The following is a 16518-nucleotide window of genomic DNA, read 5'->3' as shown; positions in this document are numbered from 1 at the left end:
AGGTGATCCAGCACAAACAGATCTGAAGTAACAAGTTTGTAGCTGGAGGATCTGAGGTGTGGAGCTGGAAGCTGAGTCGTAAATGTTGTGCCACATCAGGGAAAGTGAAAGTTGCCCGGACACTGATTCATAACATGGATCATCACACTCCTCAGTTTAGATAATGTGACCAGGCAGAGGTGGGTGTGAATACAGACGGAGGCAAGTACAGGGACCCAGGTGGTTGCTTTTGAGGAGCGTTAGCCCCTGCAATTGTCCTAAGATTCTTCCATGCTGTGCAGACGACAGGTCTGCTGAAGAGTCGTCCAGACTTGAAATGTTCGGTCGCTTCCTCTCCATGAATGCTGCCTGATTTCCAAGGAGCAGGAAAATCAACATTTCGGGCAAAAGCCCTTCCATCAATCCTGATGAAGGGCTTTTGCCCGAAATGTTGATTTTCCTGCTCCTCAGATGCTGCCTGACCAGCTATGCTTTTCCAGCATCACTGTAATCTAGACTCTGATTTCCAGCATCGCAGTCCTCACTTTTGCCACTGAGATTTCCAGTATTTTTTGATTTCAGTACAGCTTCCACCATCTGCTGTAATTTGCTCCTACCTAGTGGTAGTCACCAGTTTCTTTTTCAGGAAAATTAATCTCACTGCATGTTCGTAAAGTCATAGAGCATATTTTTAAATATTCTTAGTAGAATCATATTTTCACATAAATAATAAAGCACTGAATATTCTGCTATTATTTTGCTGAACATTACTACCAATTTAACTGTGTTTCTGAAGAACAAGATTGTCCACAGAAAGGCGACAGCTGCTCTGGCAACCTATGATAACTAGAAGAGATCAAAAGTTCCACTCCAATCTCTCTGTGGACTTGTACTTTAACCTAACTACAAGGAGTCCTAGCAACATGAAACCTAGAGCTGCAACCCATTCATGTGTCAGACTTGCTACATACTTCAATAAAACTGATGTTGCTATCATGCATGTTATATTTTGAACTTCAATCTAATTGTACACTGTAACGACTGGAAAATCTGATAACTCAAGGTTATCCGACCTATTTTGTGGATTAAAACCATTCCCTCATCTTAACAGGCAACAAAAGAACACTGCTGAAAATGTGTTGCTGGTGGGGCGGAGTGGGGGTGGGGCGGAGAGGTCAGGAAGAAGATTGCAGGTTAGGAAGGCGGCGCTGAGTTCGAGGGATTTGACTGAGACAAGGTGGGGAAAGGGGAAATGAGGAAACTGGAGAAATCTGAGGTTATCCCTTGTGGTTGGACGGTTCCTAGGCGGAAGATGAAGCGCTCTTCCTCCAACCATCCTGTTGCTATGGTCTGGCGATGGAGGAGTCCAAGGACCTGCATGTCCTTGGTAGAGTGGGAGGGGGAGTTGAAGTGTTGAGCCACGGGGTGGTTGGGTTGGTTGGTCCGGGTGTCCCAGAGGTGTTCTCTGAAATGTTCCGCAAGTAGGCTGCCTGTCTCCCCAATATAGAGGAGGTCACATTGGGTGCATTTATTGCATCCGCTGCACCCGATGTGGTGATAGGCCAGAATGCACCCCCATTCTGGCCTATCACCCTCACCTTGACCTCCTTCCACCTATTGCATTTCCATTGCCCCTCCCCCAAGTCCCTCCTCCCTACCTTTTATCTTAGCCTGCTGGACACACTTTCCTCATTCCTGAAGAAGGGCTCATGCCCGAAACGTCGATTCTCCTGCTCCTTGGATGCTGCCTGACCTGCTGCGCTTTTCCAGCAATACATTTTCAGTTCTGATCTCCAGCATCTGCAGTCCTCACTTTCTCCTCCAACAAAAGAACACTCCAGAGTGATAAGAGTCAGTGCCCTGCCCTAAACCAATGAAAGGGGTAGTTTCCAATTTGAATGAATCAGAAATCCAAGCAGAATCTCACACTGTTCCCAGGCTTGGGAAGCAAAGTGGACGGTGGCAACTTCATTGGGTGAGGCGCCAAAAATCAGAGTCCTGACTAGCATGAAAGTTTGCAATGACATTTTCGGAACTTTCAAATGTATTAAGTTTTGAATAGGCAAGCATGCTTTTGCATTCTCAGTGAAGTGGCCAATGTGCAGGAATTAAAATGTGTTTTCCGAATTAATTTCTCCACAAGTGAGCAATATGTGATTTCAGATTTATAATCGTACATAAAAGATGTCCTGCCGGGTGAGGTTCTGTGCTTGCTTCATTTTGGAGTAGCTGGTGATTTGCCCTATTTGGTGACTGTTTATCTAAATCATGACCAAGATTAGGTATTGGTAGTTTAAGTTGCACAGAACAAGGAGGCTGACTGAGGGAAGGAAGCTGGAGTATTATGGGCAGAGGTGAAGAGCCGGGCCAATGGTATAAGTCTGCCTGGTAAAAGGGACTAAGGCTGACTGGGGAACAGCCACAATATGGAGCTGTAGGTGGCCAATCCAAGAGACTGAGTGATGGTCTTGGCTTGCAAGGAATGACTGCTTGCCTAGGAGCCCTTTGAAAACAATGCCAGGACCTCTGATCCTTTTTAGCAATGGCAAGAGTATAACTTCCAAACTGCAACCACCACAAGATTCACCATGGGTTCGTAGATATTATATGCTGCGAATGAGGTAATTATGCAAAAAAGCTCCCCAAATGGAACTGCCACTCACTTTCATGCATGTCACTGATCTTAGAAACATAGAATCCTGACAGTGCAGATTGAGGCCTTTCGAGTCTGCACCAATCCTCCGAAGAGCATCCCACCCAACACACTTGCAAGCTTATCCCTGAAATTCTGCGTTAACCATGGCCCATGCACCTAGCCAACACATACCAGGACAATTTAGCATGGTCAATCCACCTAAGCTGCACAACTTTAGACTGTGGGATGAAACTGGAGCACCTGGCAGAAAACCCATATAGACACATTTACACTCCACACACAGTCACCTAAGGCTGGAATCAAACCAGGGTCCCTGGCATTGAGAGGCAGCAGTGCTATCTACTGAGAGAATGTGCTGTCAAAATTAGTGCTTTTGGGCAATGTATTCCATTGTGCATTCCATCACAAATGCTGAGGTATGAAACAACACAGGATGCACAACAAATATGAACACTATTTGGAACCTTATTTGGAAACAACTTTAAAATGGGAAAAGTCACATGGTGAGACAGCCACATTTTTACAGTCTACTTAAAAGTTATTCTAACAGCAGTTTGCTGATGACATCTACCAAAGCCATCAGGACCATCAGTTTAGCAATGTGTAAATTAGCTTTGGAAATTAGCCGCAAGATATCAAGCAACCAAACTACTCAATTTGCTATAGGGAGGAGACTATTAAACTGGAAAGGGTGCAGAATTTTCAAGGATGCTCCTGAGATGAGAGGGTTTCACTTATAAGGAGAGGCTGGGACTTCTTTCCCTGCTGTGTAGGAGGTTGCCTTATGGAGGGTTAGAAAATTATGACAGGTGTAGTTAAGCTGAATCGCAAAGATCTTTTCCCTAGTGTGGGGAATTCAAAACTAAACAGCATAATTTTGAGATGAGAAGGGCAACCTTTTAATGCAAAGTTTGGTGGGTATATGGAATGAGCTGCCAGAGGAAGTGGTAGATACAGGTAAAATTACAACATTTGGACGGATACATGAACAGAAGTTCAGAGATATATGGGCCAAATACAGGCAAATGTGACTAATTTAGTTTGGGAAACCTGGTAGCCACATAGGAGTTGAATCGAAGGGTCTGTTTCCATGCTGCATGTCTCTATGACCTGTGAACAATCCCCTGGAAGTTAGACGGGAAAACATAAAATCTGATGTAAAAACCAAAAGAACTGCAGATGTTGTAAACCAGAAATAAAAAGACATTGCTGGGAAAACTTAACAGGTCTGGCATCATCTGTGGAGACACATCAGAATTAAAGTTTCAGGGTCCAGTGACCCTTCACTGGTCCCGAAACATTTACTCTGATTTCTCTCCAAAGATCCTGCCAAACCTGCTGAGCTTAAAAATGTGGTGCTGGAAAAGCGCAGCAGGTCAGGCAGCATCCAAGGAGCAGGAGCAAGACCTGCTGATTCGGGTTTTGTTTATGAAATCTGGTGTGATCGCTGTGCTTTTGAAGATCTCCCAACTCTGAATCATCAAAACCACTCCAGAAGCCACAGGCCTGCCACATGGGATTGAGTTTTTTTGTGGAAGTGACAACAAAAGATTGATGGAGGCAGAGCAATGGATGCTGTCTAAATGGACTTTAGCAAGGCATTTGCCAAGGCTCCTCATGGTGGACTGGTTAACAAGGTTAGATCACATGGAATACAGGGAGAGCCAGCCCAGTTGGATACAAATTTGGTTTGAAGGTAGGAGACAGAGGATGTTGGAGGAGGGTGGCTTTTTTGTCTGGAGACCTGTGACCAGCAGTGTGCCACAAGAATCAGCACTAGGTCCCCGGCTTTTTCTCATTTATATAAATGACTCGGATGTTGGTATAGGGGTATGGTTAGTAGATTTGCAGATGACACTAAAATTGGGGGGTGTAGTGGACAGTAAAGATGATTATCTCAGAGTACAACCAGACCTTGATCAGATGGGCCAATGTGCCGAGGAGTGGCAGGGGAGTTTAGATAAATATGAGGTAATGCATTTTTGTAAGGCGAATCTGGCCATGACCTATACACTTAGTGGTGTGGTCTCGCAGAATGTTGCTGAACAAAGAGACCTTGGGGTGCAACTTCATAGTTCTTTGAAGTTGGAGTTACAGGGTAGTGAAGGATATATTTGGTACACTTTATTGGTCAGTGCATTGAGTATATGAGTTGGGATGTCATGTTGCAGTTGAGCAGGACATCGATGAGGCCACTTTTGGAATACGGTGTTCAATTCTGGTCTCCCTGCTATAAGAAAGATGTTGTTAAACTTAAAAGGGTGCTGATAAGATTTACAAGTATGTTGGCCAGGGTTGGAGGGTTTGAGCTATAGGGAGAGGCTGAATAGGCTGGAGCAATTTTCCCTGGAGCATTTTAGGCTGAATGGGCAACGTTATGGAGGCTTATAAAATCATGAGGGACATGGATACAGTGAATTACCAAGGGTAGGGGAGTCTAAAACCAGAGGGCATGAGTTTAAAATGAAAGGGGAAGGATATAAAGGGACCGAAGGGGGACCCTTTTCATACAGAGGGTGGTGCATGTATGGAATGAGCTACCAGGCAAAGTAGTGGAGGTTGATACATTCAAAAGGCATCTGATGGGTACATGAATAGGAAGGTAAAAACAATGACTGCAGATGCTGCAAACCAGATTCAGGGTTAGAATGGTGCGGGAAAAGCACAGCAGTTCAGGCGGCATCCAAGGAGCAGGAAAATCAGGCAAAAGCCCTTCATCAGGAATACATGCAGAGTGTCTGAAGGGTGGAGAGATAAATGAGAGGAGGGTGGGGGTGGGGAGAAAGTAGCATAGAGTACAATAGGTGAATGGGGGTGAGGGATGAAGGTGATAGGTCAGAGAGGCGGGTGGAGTGGATAGGTGGAAAGGAAGATAGGCAAGTAGGACAAGTCATGGGGACAGTCTGAGCTGGAAGTTTGGAACTGGGGTGAGGTGGGGGAAGAGGAAATGAGGAAACTGGTGAAGTTCACACTGATGCCCTGGGGTTGAAGTGTTCCGAGGCGGAAGATGCGAGTCTGCTTCAGGACATGGTTGAAGAGCTTCAGGGCAGAGGAAATGACCTGGGAGTTGCAGTGGGAGAGGGACTCCCTGAGATTCTTGTAGAGAGAGGAGGAAAACTTCTTCAAGGCAGGCATCCTTGCAAGAGGATTCGCAGTAGGGTTAAAATCAACTAGGAAAAAACAAGGACTGCAGATGCTGGAAACCAGATTCTGGATTAGAGTGGTGCTGAAAAATCACAGCAGTTCAGGCAGCATCCAAGGGTCAGGAAAATTGACGTTTCGGGCAAAAGTCCTTCTTCCTGATGAAGGCCTTTTGCCCGAAACGTTGATCTTCCTGCTCCTCGGATGCTGCCTGAACTGCTGTGATTTTCCAGCACCACTCCAATCCAGAACATAAATAGGAAGGGTTTAGAGGGATATTGGCAAATGGACTAGATTAATTTAGGATATTGGGTCGGCATGGATGTGTTGGACCAAAGGGTCTGTTTTGTGCATCCTACCATCTCTTCTGAAAGACCCTAATTTTTGCACTATGCCCCTTAATACTCGAAGCTCCAATCAGAGAATCAGAGCAACCTAACTATGTGTCTATACGTGTGTCTGTAAGAGTGAATGTGCAAGATGTCATAGCAATTCAAGGGAAGTGAGACAGTAAACAAACTTTAAACTCATGAAAAGTTGTTTCCATAATCCAACGGTAAGAAATGGCACATCTCTTTCCACAAAAAAAATGTTAACCTTGGGTAGTAACAGAGCATGCACATTCTGCCTGTGTCAATGGCAGTGTCTCCCACATGACCCAAATAAAACGTAAAAGCAACAGACAAATGTGAGGAAAAATATCTTGTCTGAATCTGCAAAACATTTTCACTAAAAGAAACCTTTAGTTGAGGATGTGATAAGGCTAAAATACTAAAGAAGAATTTTTATTGTCTTCAATAGTCCCAAATACATTATTATGGACTGGGACAGGCAATTTGACTACCCTTTTTCCAAGCCATGGCCACTTTGCCACCATAAACTTAGTTATTTTGTCACTTTTTGCTCATGGCAAATATGCTGGGATAATTTCAATCCATATGCAAGCACATCTCTACCTTGCATCTATTAAGCTTGAAGCCATGGGGCATATAAAAAGAATGGTGTATCAAACTAAATTTGCAAAACACCAGGGCTCCTCTGGACCGCCTGACAAATCTAAATATTGAAGCAGAATTTAAAAAGAAATGTTTCAAAACTCTGGATGTTTTTATCGATGCTCTCTTAAAACATTCAAAAGATAAAGAAACTCCATTAACAATGAAAGAGGGGATGAAAGTGGGACAGTAATGAGGTTATGAACAAGGTTACAGAAGACAACTAGGGCAGTAAACGTAAGATGAAAAATAAAAATATCAAAAACAGTTAAGATATAGTCGAACGTTCATCAGACATTTAAGCAGCAAAAGGAAAATCCAGGCACGAGCAAGTTAACTGACAAATGAGCAAAATAAAATCACTCCAGATAGGTACTGAGATGTCTGGTCACCTGAATAGAATGTTGCCTCAGCTTTCACTGAAGACAAATATAATAACAGTGAAAATGGAAAGAAAGAGGAAACACTGGATAAACTGAAAAAAAGACTTCAGGTGGATTGCACCTGTAGATGGTTAAAATAGACAGGATAGCAGAGACATTGGTATTCTCATATAAAATGCAATAGAGAAAGAAATAGTGATACAGGATTGGTAGGCAGAAAGTAAAGCATACTACCTCATGGAATTTAACTTAATGATAGAAGCAGGAAACATACTAGATTCTTTGTTTAAAGGATCAGAGTTGGAAGTCACATCGCACCAGATTATAGTCCAACAATTGATTCGAGATCACAAGCTTTCGGAACACTGCTCCTTTGTCAGGTGAAGCAGTGTTTCAAAAGCTTGTTATTTCAAATAAACTTGTAGAACTATAACCCTGATGATGTGTAACTTGTGACTTTGTCCAGGGCAAAAGTGAGAACACCTCATCTTCCGCCTCGGAACACTTCAACCCGTGAGCATCAATGGGGACTTCACCAGTTTCCTCATTTCCCCTCCCCCCACCTTACCTGAGTTCCAAACTTCCAGCTCAGCACTGTCCACATGACCTGTCCTACCTGCCAATCTCCCTTCCCACCTATCCGCTCCACCCTCCCCTCTGACCTATTACCACCATCCCCACCCCCATTCACCTAAGGTACGCTTTGCTACCTTCATCCCAGCCCCACCCCACCCCATTTATCTCTCCATCCTGGAGGCTTCCTGCCTCCATTCCTGATGAAGGGCTTTTGCCCAAAACGTTGATTTTCCTGCTCCTCAGATGCTGCCTGACCTGCTGTGCTTTTCCAGCACCACTCTGATCTAATTCTTGTGTCTTTGTCCATCCTAGTGCAACATTGGCATCTCAACATAAAAGGATCAGGTAACAATACAGCCAGAGAAGGAAAATACAATAAAGGTCATCAGGGACTTCTTAAAAGATAGTAAAGTTTAACCAATCTTGTTGAATTCTCTGATGAAATACTTGAAAGAGTTGCCAGAAAAGATATGGAAATGGCATACATGTGGTCTGAGGCGGCTTGCTTTAAATAAGGTATCATATAAGACAGAGTTGACAAAATGTCAATGTGCAAGGAAATACATGCTAGGAAACAGAATTGATTGCAGAGGGGTTTGGAATTAGAAGATGCTTCTCAGATCGGCAGACAGTGTGCTTCACAGGGATCTGTGTTGTGGCTAATGTTCACAATACATAAATGGTTTGGATACACTAGCTGGTATTGCAGATGATACTAACTTGTAGTAAAGCTAATAATGTGAAGCATTTAAACATCTTTGTAGAGTGACTGGATAAATGATAAGTAAAGTGGCAAATTATGAGATCAGTTATTGGTAGGAGGGATAAGGAGGCCATTATTTCTTGGCTGTAAAAAAAACTAAATCGAAAAGAAGAGCAAAAACATTTGTAAATACAGAAACATAAATTACCACAAGAAATAATGCAATTTGGTTAGGACATAAGAGTTGCGATCAAAGTACTGCAGATCACTTTGAGAGAAATCAGAAACCAAGACACAATGTTATATTTATATCAAATCTTGGTCAGACAATACCTGAAATGTGCATGTGTTTGGTCTCTAAATTACAGAAAAAGATGTTAAAACACTGTTACAAGTACATAAAACAATTCTGGTGGCATCTTTACAAATGAGGATGCAACTATTAGTGAAGAATGAGACTGCACTTCTCTCCTGAACAAGAACTGGTCAGGGCACTTGCCAAGACAAGTCCTGAATGCACAAATCCAAAGCAAGAGCTAGGTGTCCTGTTTTAGTCAGTTTGAAGATGGACGTGAGGTCTTCATTTTTTTTAAATGTCATTTATCAAAAGCCATTCACCTCATACAAATTCCTTCAAATACTTAAACTTTTATAAAAGAAAACATTGCATTCAAATTCTCAGTTTGTTATTAAAACAAACACTTGTAGCCTTGCATCAAAGCTTTAAAACAACTTGGAGCTATCAAACTGTGAACTGACATAGTAATATAAATTATAAAATCAGTCACACAATAGAAATCCTATCATGATAACCCTCAAGCTTATGTCCACAAAAATAAATCAGCACACATCTTCCTTAAATTGAAGATTTTTTTAAATTTAAAGGGGAAGAGATTTAAATTACAGCTCTAATGAGATTTCAACACCGTAACATCATGATAGCTTAAATGATTTCATCCATTTTGTTTACACAAATTAATGTTTATTTTTAACAAACCCACCAGCTACTTTACTCCTCCTACCCAAAAGGATGTTTTATTTCTCCAAAAGGGTCATATCATTTATTGGACAGCTGTTTTGAAAATCACATTATTACTACATGTGTAGATGCATCTGTCAACCACAGAATCTGGGGGTTGGGGAGGGGGCTGTCAGATGTTATGTCAGACAGGTGGTTTTCAGTAAATTCTACCAGATCCAATGAGAGAGCCCAGCATTTGTAAATGAGGAACTCAGGGGATCGCAGGTGATCTTTAACGAGTGTAATTGACGATGCCCAACAGGATGTTACTTCCATGCTGTTTTCTCCCCAATTTTCCCTTCCTTTCCACTCCCAGCATCGTGACCACTCCAGACATAATATTACTTATCCACAATTGTGCACTTTTTCACATTCACACTCTTTCACATTCTCATCATCAGTAATGTTAATAGCACAGGAGGAAATTATTTAAAATTTTGCCTCCTTAAATTTATGTTCACGGACTATGTCTGGTGGTGCATTTGTAGTGAAGAGGTTAACCTCCAAGCTAGAAACTGATGGTTCAAATCCAACTCTAGACTGGATGGCCATATGTTTACTAACTATGATTGATACAGCTGGTGACTTGCAGTAAGAGCAGCACACAATCTCGTGGTCAGTCATACTGCAGAAAGCAACAGAAAGCAATGCACTTTGATAAGTATTACCATTGACCAGCATGGTTGCATATGCCCTCTGAAGGCATGGTACCAGAGGTGTAAGAGTGAGGGAAGAGATGTGTGTTGGAGAGAATTATGTGACAGAAGCAGCAAGAGTATGGTGTGAAACAGACAGCGAGAGTGTGGTGTGCAAGTGAAACAGAATGACAGAGAAAGGGAGAGAGGGAGAGAGAGAGCACAAGACATCGAGTTTAAAAGAGAGAAAGCGAATAAGCAAGAGAGGTGTGTGTGAAAGAGAGTGCAAGAGATAGAGCAAGAGAATGGTAAATGTGAGAGAGACAGGCAGACAGTGGTGTAAGAAAGACAAGGGCGCACAAAAGCAAGCAAGCGGGAGCGTGCAAAGGAGACAGCAAGAAAGTGAAAGGTGTGAGAGACTGAATAAGTGTGTGGATGTGGGAGTGAATGATATCTCCCATTCACTGCTTCATTTTTCAGGTAGGTAGGGAGGTCAATGCAAGCAACAGATTGCTCTGCAGCCACGAACAAAATTGTGATCGGTTGACTAGGGCTACATTTCTTCAGGATAGCTTTCTTCTGCCAGGTCCTAAATTTCCCATTCTCTCTTAAAATGACTTTTCCTCAGCAATGCCTTTCATCTAATGACCTACTCTAGCAACCAATAGCAGGTGAGGGTGAATGTGAGTCAAGGTCAGAATTTAGCCTTGCAAAGATTTATGCTTGACGGTTTAATAATTTTCTATCAGAGCTACAAGGTCAAAGGAAGTGGAGTGGAATCTTATTTTTGATTTAGAATCCATTAAAATAGTGTGCTTAAAATAAAGTTGTTGGCATGCAGTAAAATTGACTAACTTCTATTTTTCTTTCTATTTCAGACCACCATGAGAATTCAGGAATTGAATATGTTTACATTAAAACTTTTTTTAAAAACCACATTCGATCTTTCCCCCAGATTCTTTTGGAAATCTCAGGGAATTGATTACTCCAGTGGGAACGGCTGTATTTCCTACAGATAAAGAAACGCTTCAGTGACATATAGAGACATTTATGCACTAAATTTGGAACTGTGTTAGGAGATAATACAGCATAATATTCAAACAATTATATTTTCAATTAAGGATATATCAAAGTTTTGTAACAAATCTGGTATACCTTGTAAAATGTTTCATCATCTTTCTTTTCGGTGGTATGTATTTAGATTTATCATTACCAACATTAAACATCAATATAATAAGTATCAAAAATCTAGCTAAACAAGTACAATGTGCTTGCAGTAGGACAGATTGATAAGATATTTTGTTTAAACATGGCAGGTTATGATAGTTGAGAATTTACTTGAATATTTGTGAACCAAGTTTCAGAAGTAACTTTGAAAAAGGAATTTGATACATTCTTTAAAGCAAGAGTGGGATTAATTGTATAGCTTTTCTACTGAGCCAGTAAAATCACGATGGACTGAATGACCTTCTCCAGTGGCGTAAGGTCCAAAATTTTAATATTTATTGTATCTAGCACTAAGACAAGTACTACAAAATCTGGTGCCGAGAATTTGATTTAAAAGTGTGAATACTGAAAATAACAGTGATGTCTAAAAATGGTATTTCATGATGTTGTATACTAGAGAGAAGTATTTTCATTAGGACTACAATTAAGCTATGACATAAAGAAATCTAGACCTGGGAACATTGGAATTAGGAACAAAAGTAAGCCATTCAGCCTTTCAAGTTTGCTCCACTATTCAATGAATGAATGGTGAATCTGTTTGCATTCCAAATTCCACATTTCCATCTACCAGGAACTTGCTTCCACCTTAAAAGTATTCAATGACTCCACATCCGTCGCCTTCTGACGTAGATGACTTCAGAGTTGCAAATGCTTAGAGGGAAAAGAAAATCCCTTCATCTTTGTCCCAAACTGGGCAACCCCTAACTTTAAAAATGTTCCCAAGTTATGAACCAATCTACGGATGGAAACATTCTTTCCACACCCACCTTGTCAAGGCCAGTCAGAATCTTGTTAACTTGAATCAAATGACCCTTACTCTTCTGAACTCCAATGAAAATAAATCCAGATTGTCCAATCTTTTCTCATAAGGCAACCCCCTCATTCCAGATTATCAATCTAGTAAATCTCCTCCAATGAGTTTGTTGTCTCAACAATGCTCATTGAAAACTGAATTTATAACATCCAAATGGTATGATAATTTTTTTCAGAAGTAATTTCTACCCAGAAAGAACAGAATACATTCTGCCAGTCAAGCAGAAACAGTAATCAATAGTTATCAAAAAACAGCAGCTATTTTCTATTTGAATTCCACTTGAATTGCTCATCTCTACATTATCACCACACTTATCTAGTATACATACAAAAATTGAAAGACAAAGGAAAATCAAGACTAACTTACCTCAAAATCAAACAGTTCCAGTGAAAGTGGTAATCAGAGATGGACAGAGTTGGATTAAGATCCTACAAACAAGAAGTAATTCTTACTACACAAAGAAAGTCCTGTTGTTGAAATCAACATTGTCTGAATTGATGTTAGGTCACAAAATTTCAATAGTAAGAACAGTCAACGAATAACAATCTGTAACAGGAATTAAAAGTTTATTGGCATCTTAGTCATCTGAAATGGAAAGGACAAGTTGGTTTTTCTCTTTATTGTAGACAAGTGACAATGAAAATAACTGCAATGATGAAATTCCTTTACACAAGGGGGCAGAAATTGCCCAAAAATTAATAGATCAATCAGCTTAACACTGGTGGTAGGCAAGAATAGAACATATTGAAATGAAAAATATAATAATGAATTGTCAGCATGGATTTCAAATATTGCTTATTCAACCTGTTTCAATAATTTAAAGAAGTAACAAAGAGCAACAGTGTTCTACTTATGGTTTCATTTATATGGCTTTTCAAATGGCCTAAATAAAATGTCCTACAATAGGCTAATGAATAAGGTCAGAAAATGCAGTCAGGAAACATGTGGTCCGATCATGACTGGTGCACTGCAGTAACTCACCAAAACATCTTCGCCAGCACCTTCGAAACTTGCAACTTCCACCACCAGAAAGGATGAGGAGAACTTGTCAATTTGACAAGAACAGAGAGAAGGACTTGCAGAACCTGCAAACATTCACCTTGGAACTGTAAAACTGGTCCTCCACTGTCATTGGGTCAAAGTCTTGGAACTCCCTTCCTAAGTGCACTGTGGGTGTTCCTACATACCAAGGACAGCAGTGGTTTGAAACTGCAGCTCACCATCATGTTCTCCTAGACAATTGTCTGGTCTAGCCAATTATGCCATGTTATGCCATGAACAAATAAAAAATAAAACATACTAAATCATACAGTAGAATTCCTACAGGGTGGAAGCTGGCCATTCTATCCATTGAGTTCACGCCAACTCTCCAAAGAACATCCCACCCAGACCTGCCTGCCTACCCTTAATGTGACGCTGCATTTCCCATGACTAACCGATCAGCCTGCACATTCCTGGATACTATGGCAATTTAGCATGACCAATCCACCTAATCTGCACATCTTTGGACTGTGGAAGGAAACCGACATAGACACAGAATGAATGTGCAAACACTACAAACTAGTCGTTAGAGGGTGGAATCAAACCCAGAATCCTAGTGCTGTGAGGCACTGAGCCACCTAAAGAGTGAGAGCAAAGGGATAATTGTTGTTGAAGGTAGTAGGTGAGAAGTGATGATCCACAAGGATCAGTGCCATATCTATTTTTTCACAAATTCCTTTAATGTTTTGAACTTGTGAATCAAAACCAAAATCTCAAAATTTAGAGATGACATGAAATTGGGTAGATAGTCAAGATCCCCAATCCAAAAATTTCAGGAGAATATTAATAAACTTGTACAGTGTGGAACAATTTGGCAAATGAAGTTCAATGCAGATAGATCTGAAGAAGTACATTTTGGTAGCTAGAAAAGGGAGTTTTGTTTTGGAAGGTGCAAGTCTGGATGTGGGTGTATAGGGAAAAAAGGAATATTGGAGCACATCAATTATCAAATGTTTTACTACAGACTCATGAGGCCATTAAAAAGCAAACGTAGTAGGCTTTTGGATAGAACTGAAAAGTAGAAAAGTTTTGCTAACCTTCATCAAACCTTGTATAAACCCAAAGTCCAAAGATGTGCAAATTAGGGGTATCGGCCATGCTAATTGCCCATAGTGTTCAGGGATGTGTAGGTTAATTGCATTAGTCAAGGGAAATGCAGGGTTATAGGATAGCGGGATGGGTCTGGTGGGATGTTCTTTTAAGGGTCACTGTGGATTTATTGAACCAAATGGCCTGTTTCCTCACTGTAGGAATTTTATGATTCAATGAAACCACAATTAAAGAACTGCGTGCAGTTTGGGTTGGGTTAGCATAAAAATAATAGAGGCACTGGAGAGGGCATAGAGAAGATTTGAAGAAGGATGATATCAGAAATGCATGGGTTTATATCTCAGGAATGATTGACATGTTCAGTCTTTCCTCCCTTGCAAAAAGGGAGAGGGGTAATCTAATAAAGAACTTTAAATTTTTGAAAGGTTTTCATTGAATAGATACAGATTGAATGTGTCTGCTTGGAGGCAGTCAATATAAACGTCAAATAAGGGAATTGAGAAGAAATCTCTGCACCCAAGGAGTGGTGAGAATGTAGAAATTGCTAATGCAACGAATGGTCAAAAATGCGTCTATGGGATTTGTTAAGAGCAAGCTGGATAAGCATGAGGAAGAAGGGAATAGAGGGTTATGGTGATAAATTTAGATGAGTAAAGATGGGAGGAGACTGGAGAGGAGTACAAATACTAGATGTATTGTCTGGGCTGAGTGGCCTGTATCCTTATTGCTATATGTTTTATGGAAGCCCACATACAGCTCACATGTAATCTAATCTGGCAGATGTCGAGGTTAAAATCTGGTACCTTCATACTATGCACGATACATTGTAATATGTACAATTTTCTTATTCACTGAGTCACTGGGAATTCTAATCTACTGATAAATAGACTTGGCATTTGAGATTGAATTAAGATGGTACTGAGCAGTAAAAGTGACCCAATTTATACTTGGGAAACAAAAGATTGCCTTTGGGCTATTATTATGTAGTAACTGGAAGTACAATCTTATTTACAATCATTGTGGTTTGATCACAAAAATCACTAAAGCGGCTGGTTCTTGGTTTTCTCAAGTGTTGCCGAAAGTATTCTTGTGTCTTGCTGACGTAAAAGTACCAGTAATTGGGTCAGCCAAGGAGGTCAGTGACCATAAAATTTTACCCACCAGAACTGAAATATTCGATATAATAATTTGACATTTTGTACTCCTCTTGGTGGCTTTGTGGATATCATAAAATCACAAGACTCCACCATGGTAAACTTTTTAATTTACACAATTTTCAGTGGGTTTAAATCTCATAACAATTTATAATGCTTAACGTGTGAAAATACAAACCCCTCAGCTATTTAGAATGCAATGCACTTAGCTGAAGTAATTTTGCAAGCATTCACATTTTCAGATGTTTGTTACTAAAGCATTAATTTTAGCCACAAGTAGTATAACATTTCCATTTCGGAGGTGAAGTGGACTGCAATAACATTACTTCACTCCTAGAGCACTGGGCTGAAATATAATATGATAGGGGGCTCTCAAAATTATTTCTCATTTGTTTAGTTCCCATCTTTATTTTCAGAATGAAACTTAGATGGCAAATTGTAATAATAATAAATAGCTTTGCGCAGGCTATGAAGAATCAGACTGAAACTAAAGAGGGCAACTAGGCAAATAAGAAATAATGATTAATGTTTATACCTTGAACAATTATATCCTTTACTCTGGATGTAATGTGGAACAATGTTTTGCAAATATGTTCTTTATAAGTACTTACAATTTTTGAAACTGAAGAATAAATCCTCTTCACTGTACAGTGTGAATGTGCAAAAGGATGAGTAAATTTTATAATGCGTGACATTGCTTAACTTGACTTGATCATTAGGATTCTCTCTGGGAATAGTCAATGTTAAAGTGCATTCCTGTGCTTCTCGTTGTGAGGCCAATTGGCAGATATTCTTAATGGCTCCATGTCTGAGCTCTGCTTCATCTTCCAAGCTCTAACAATTCAGTTATCTCATTCTCCTAAGATTTGTGCCTCACTGCTTGTACCATAGTTTTGTCGTTTATATTCTATGATCAGATGTCTTTTGTCTGACTTTCATGTACTGAGCTATGATTCAAATCATTCCAATTCATTCCTTTTTAAAAAAATATTGCTTTCTTTTATTCATTCATCCATCAGATGAGGGTGTAGCTGATTGGTCCAGCATTTTTAGGCTTCAGGGCATTTAAGAGTCAACCTCAATTCTGTGGGTTTAGAGTCAGACCAGGAATTGATGGCAAATTTTCCTAAAAGAACTCTTGTG

The 16518-nt window shown here is 40.4% G+C and overlaps 1 protein-coding gene across 3 annotated transcripts in view; it reads right to left on the bottom strand.

Annotated features, from left to right (window-relative positions):
* Positions 1–16518, bottom strand: part of pparg (peroxisome proliferator-activated receptor gamma) — a 150828-nt gene that overhangs the window by 57930 nt on the left and 76380 nt on the right. For 2 of the 3 annotated variants that reach the window (XM_072582181.1, XM_072582180.1), the window contains one exon: positions 12497–12558. The exons of the other annotated variant lie outside the window; for it this stretch is intronic. The gene's annotated coding sequence lies outside the window, so the exon portion shown is untranslated. The remainder of the gene's footprint in view (positions 1–12496; positions 12559–16518) is intronic. 3 annotated transcript variants of the gene reach the window in all.

The sequence above is a fragment of the Chiloscyllium punctatum genome, chromosome 12, assembly GCF_047496795.1.
Source record: "Chiloscyllium punctatum isolate Juve2018m chromosome 12, sChiPun1.3, whole genome shotgun sequence".
Taxonomy (NCBI): Eukaryota; Metazoa; Chordata; class Chondrichthyes; order Orectolobiformes; family Hemiscylliidae; genus Chiloscyllium; species Chiloscyllium punctatum.
The sequence above is the reverse complement of the archived record's forward strand: the minus strand, read 5'-3'. Positions and strand labels throughout refer to the sequence as shown.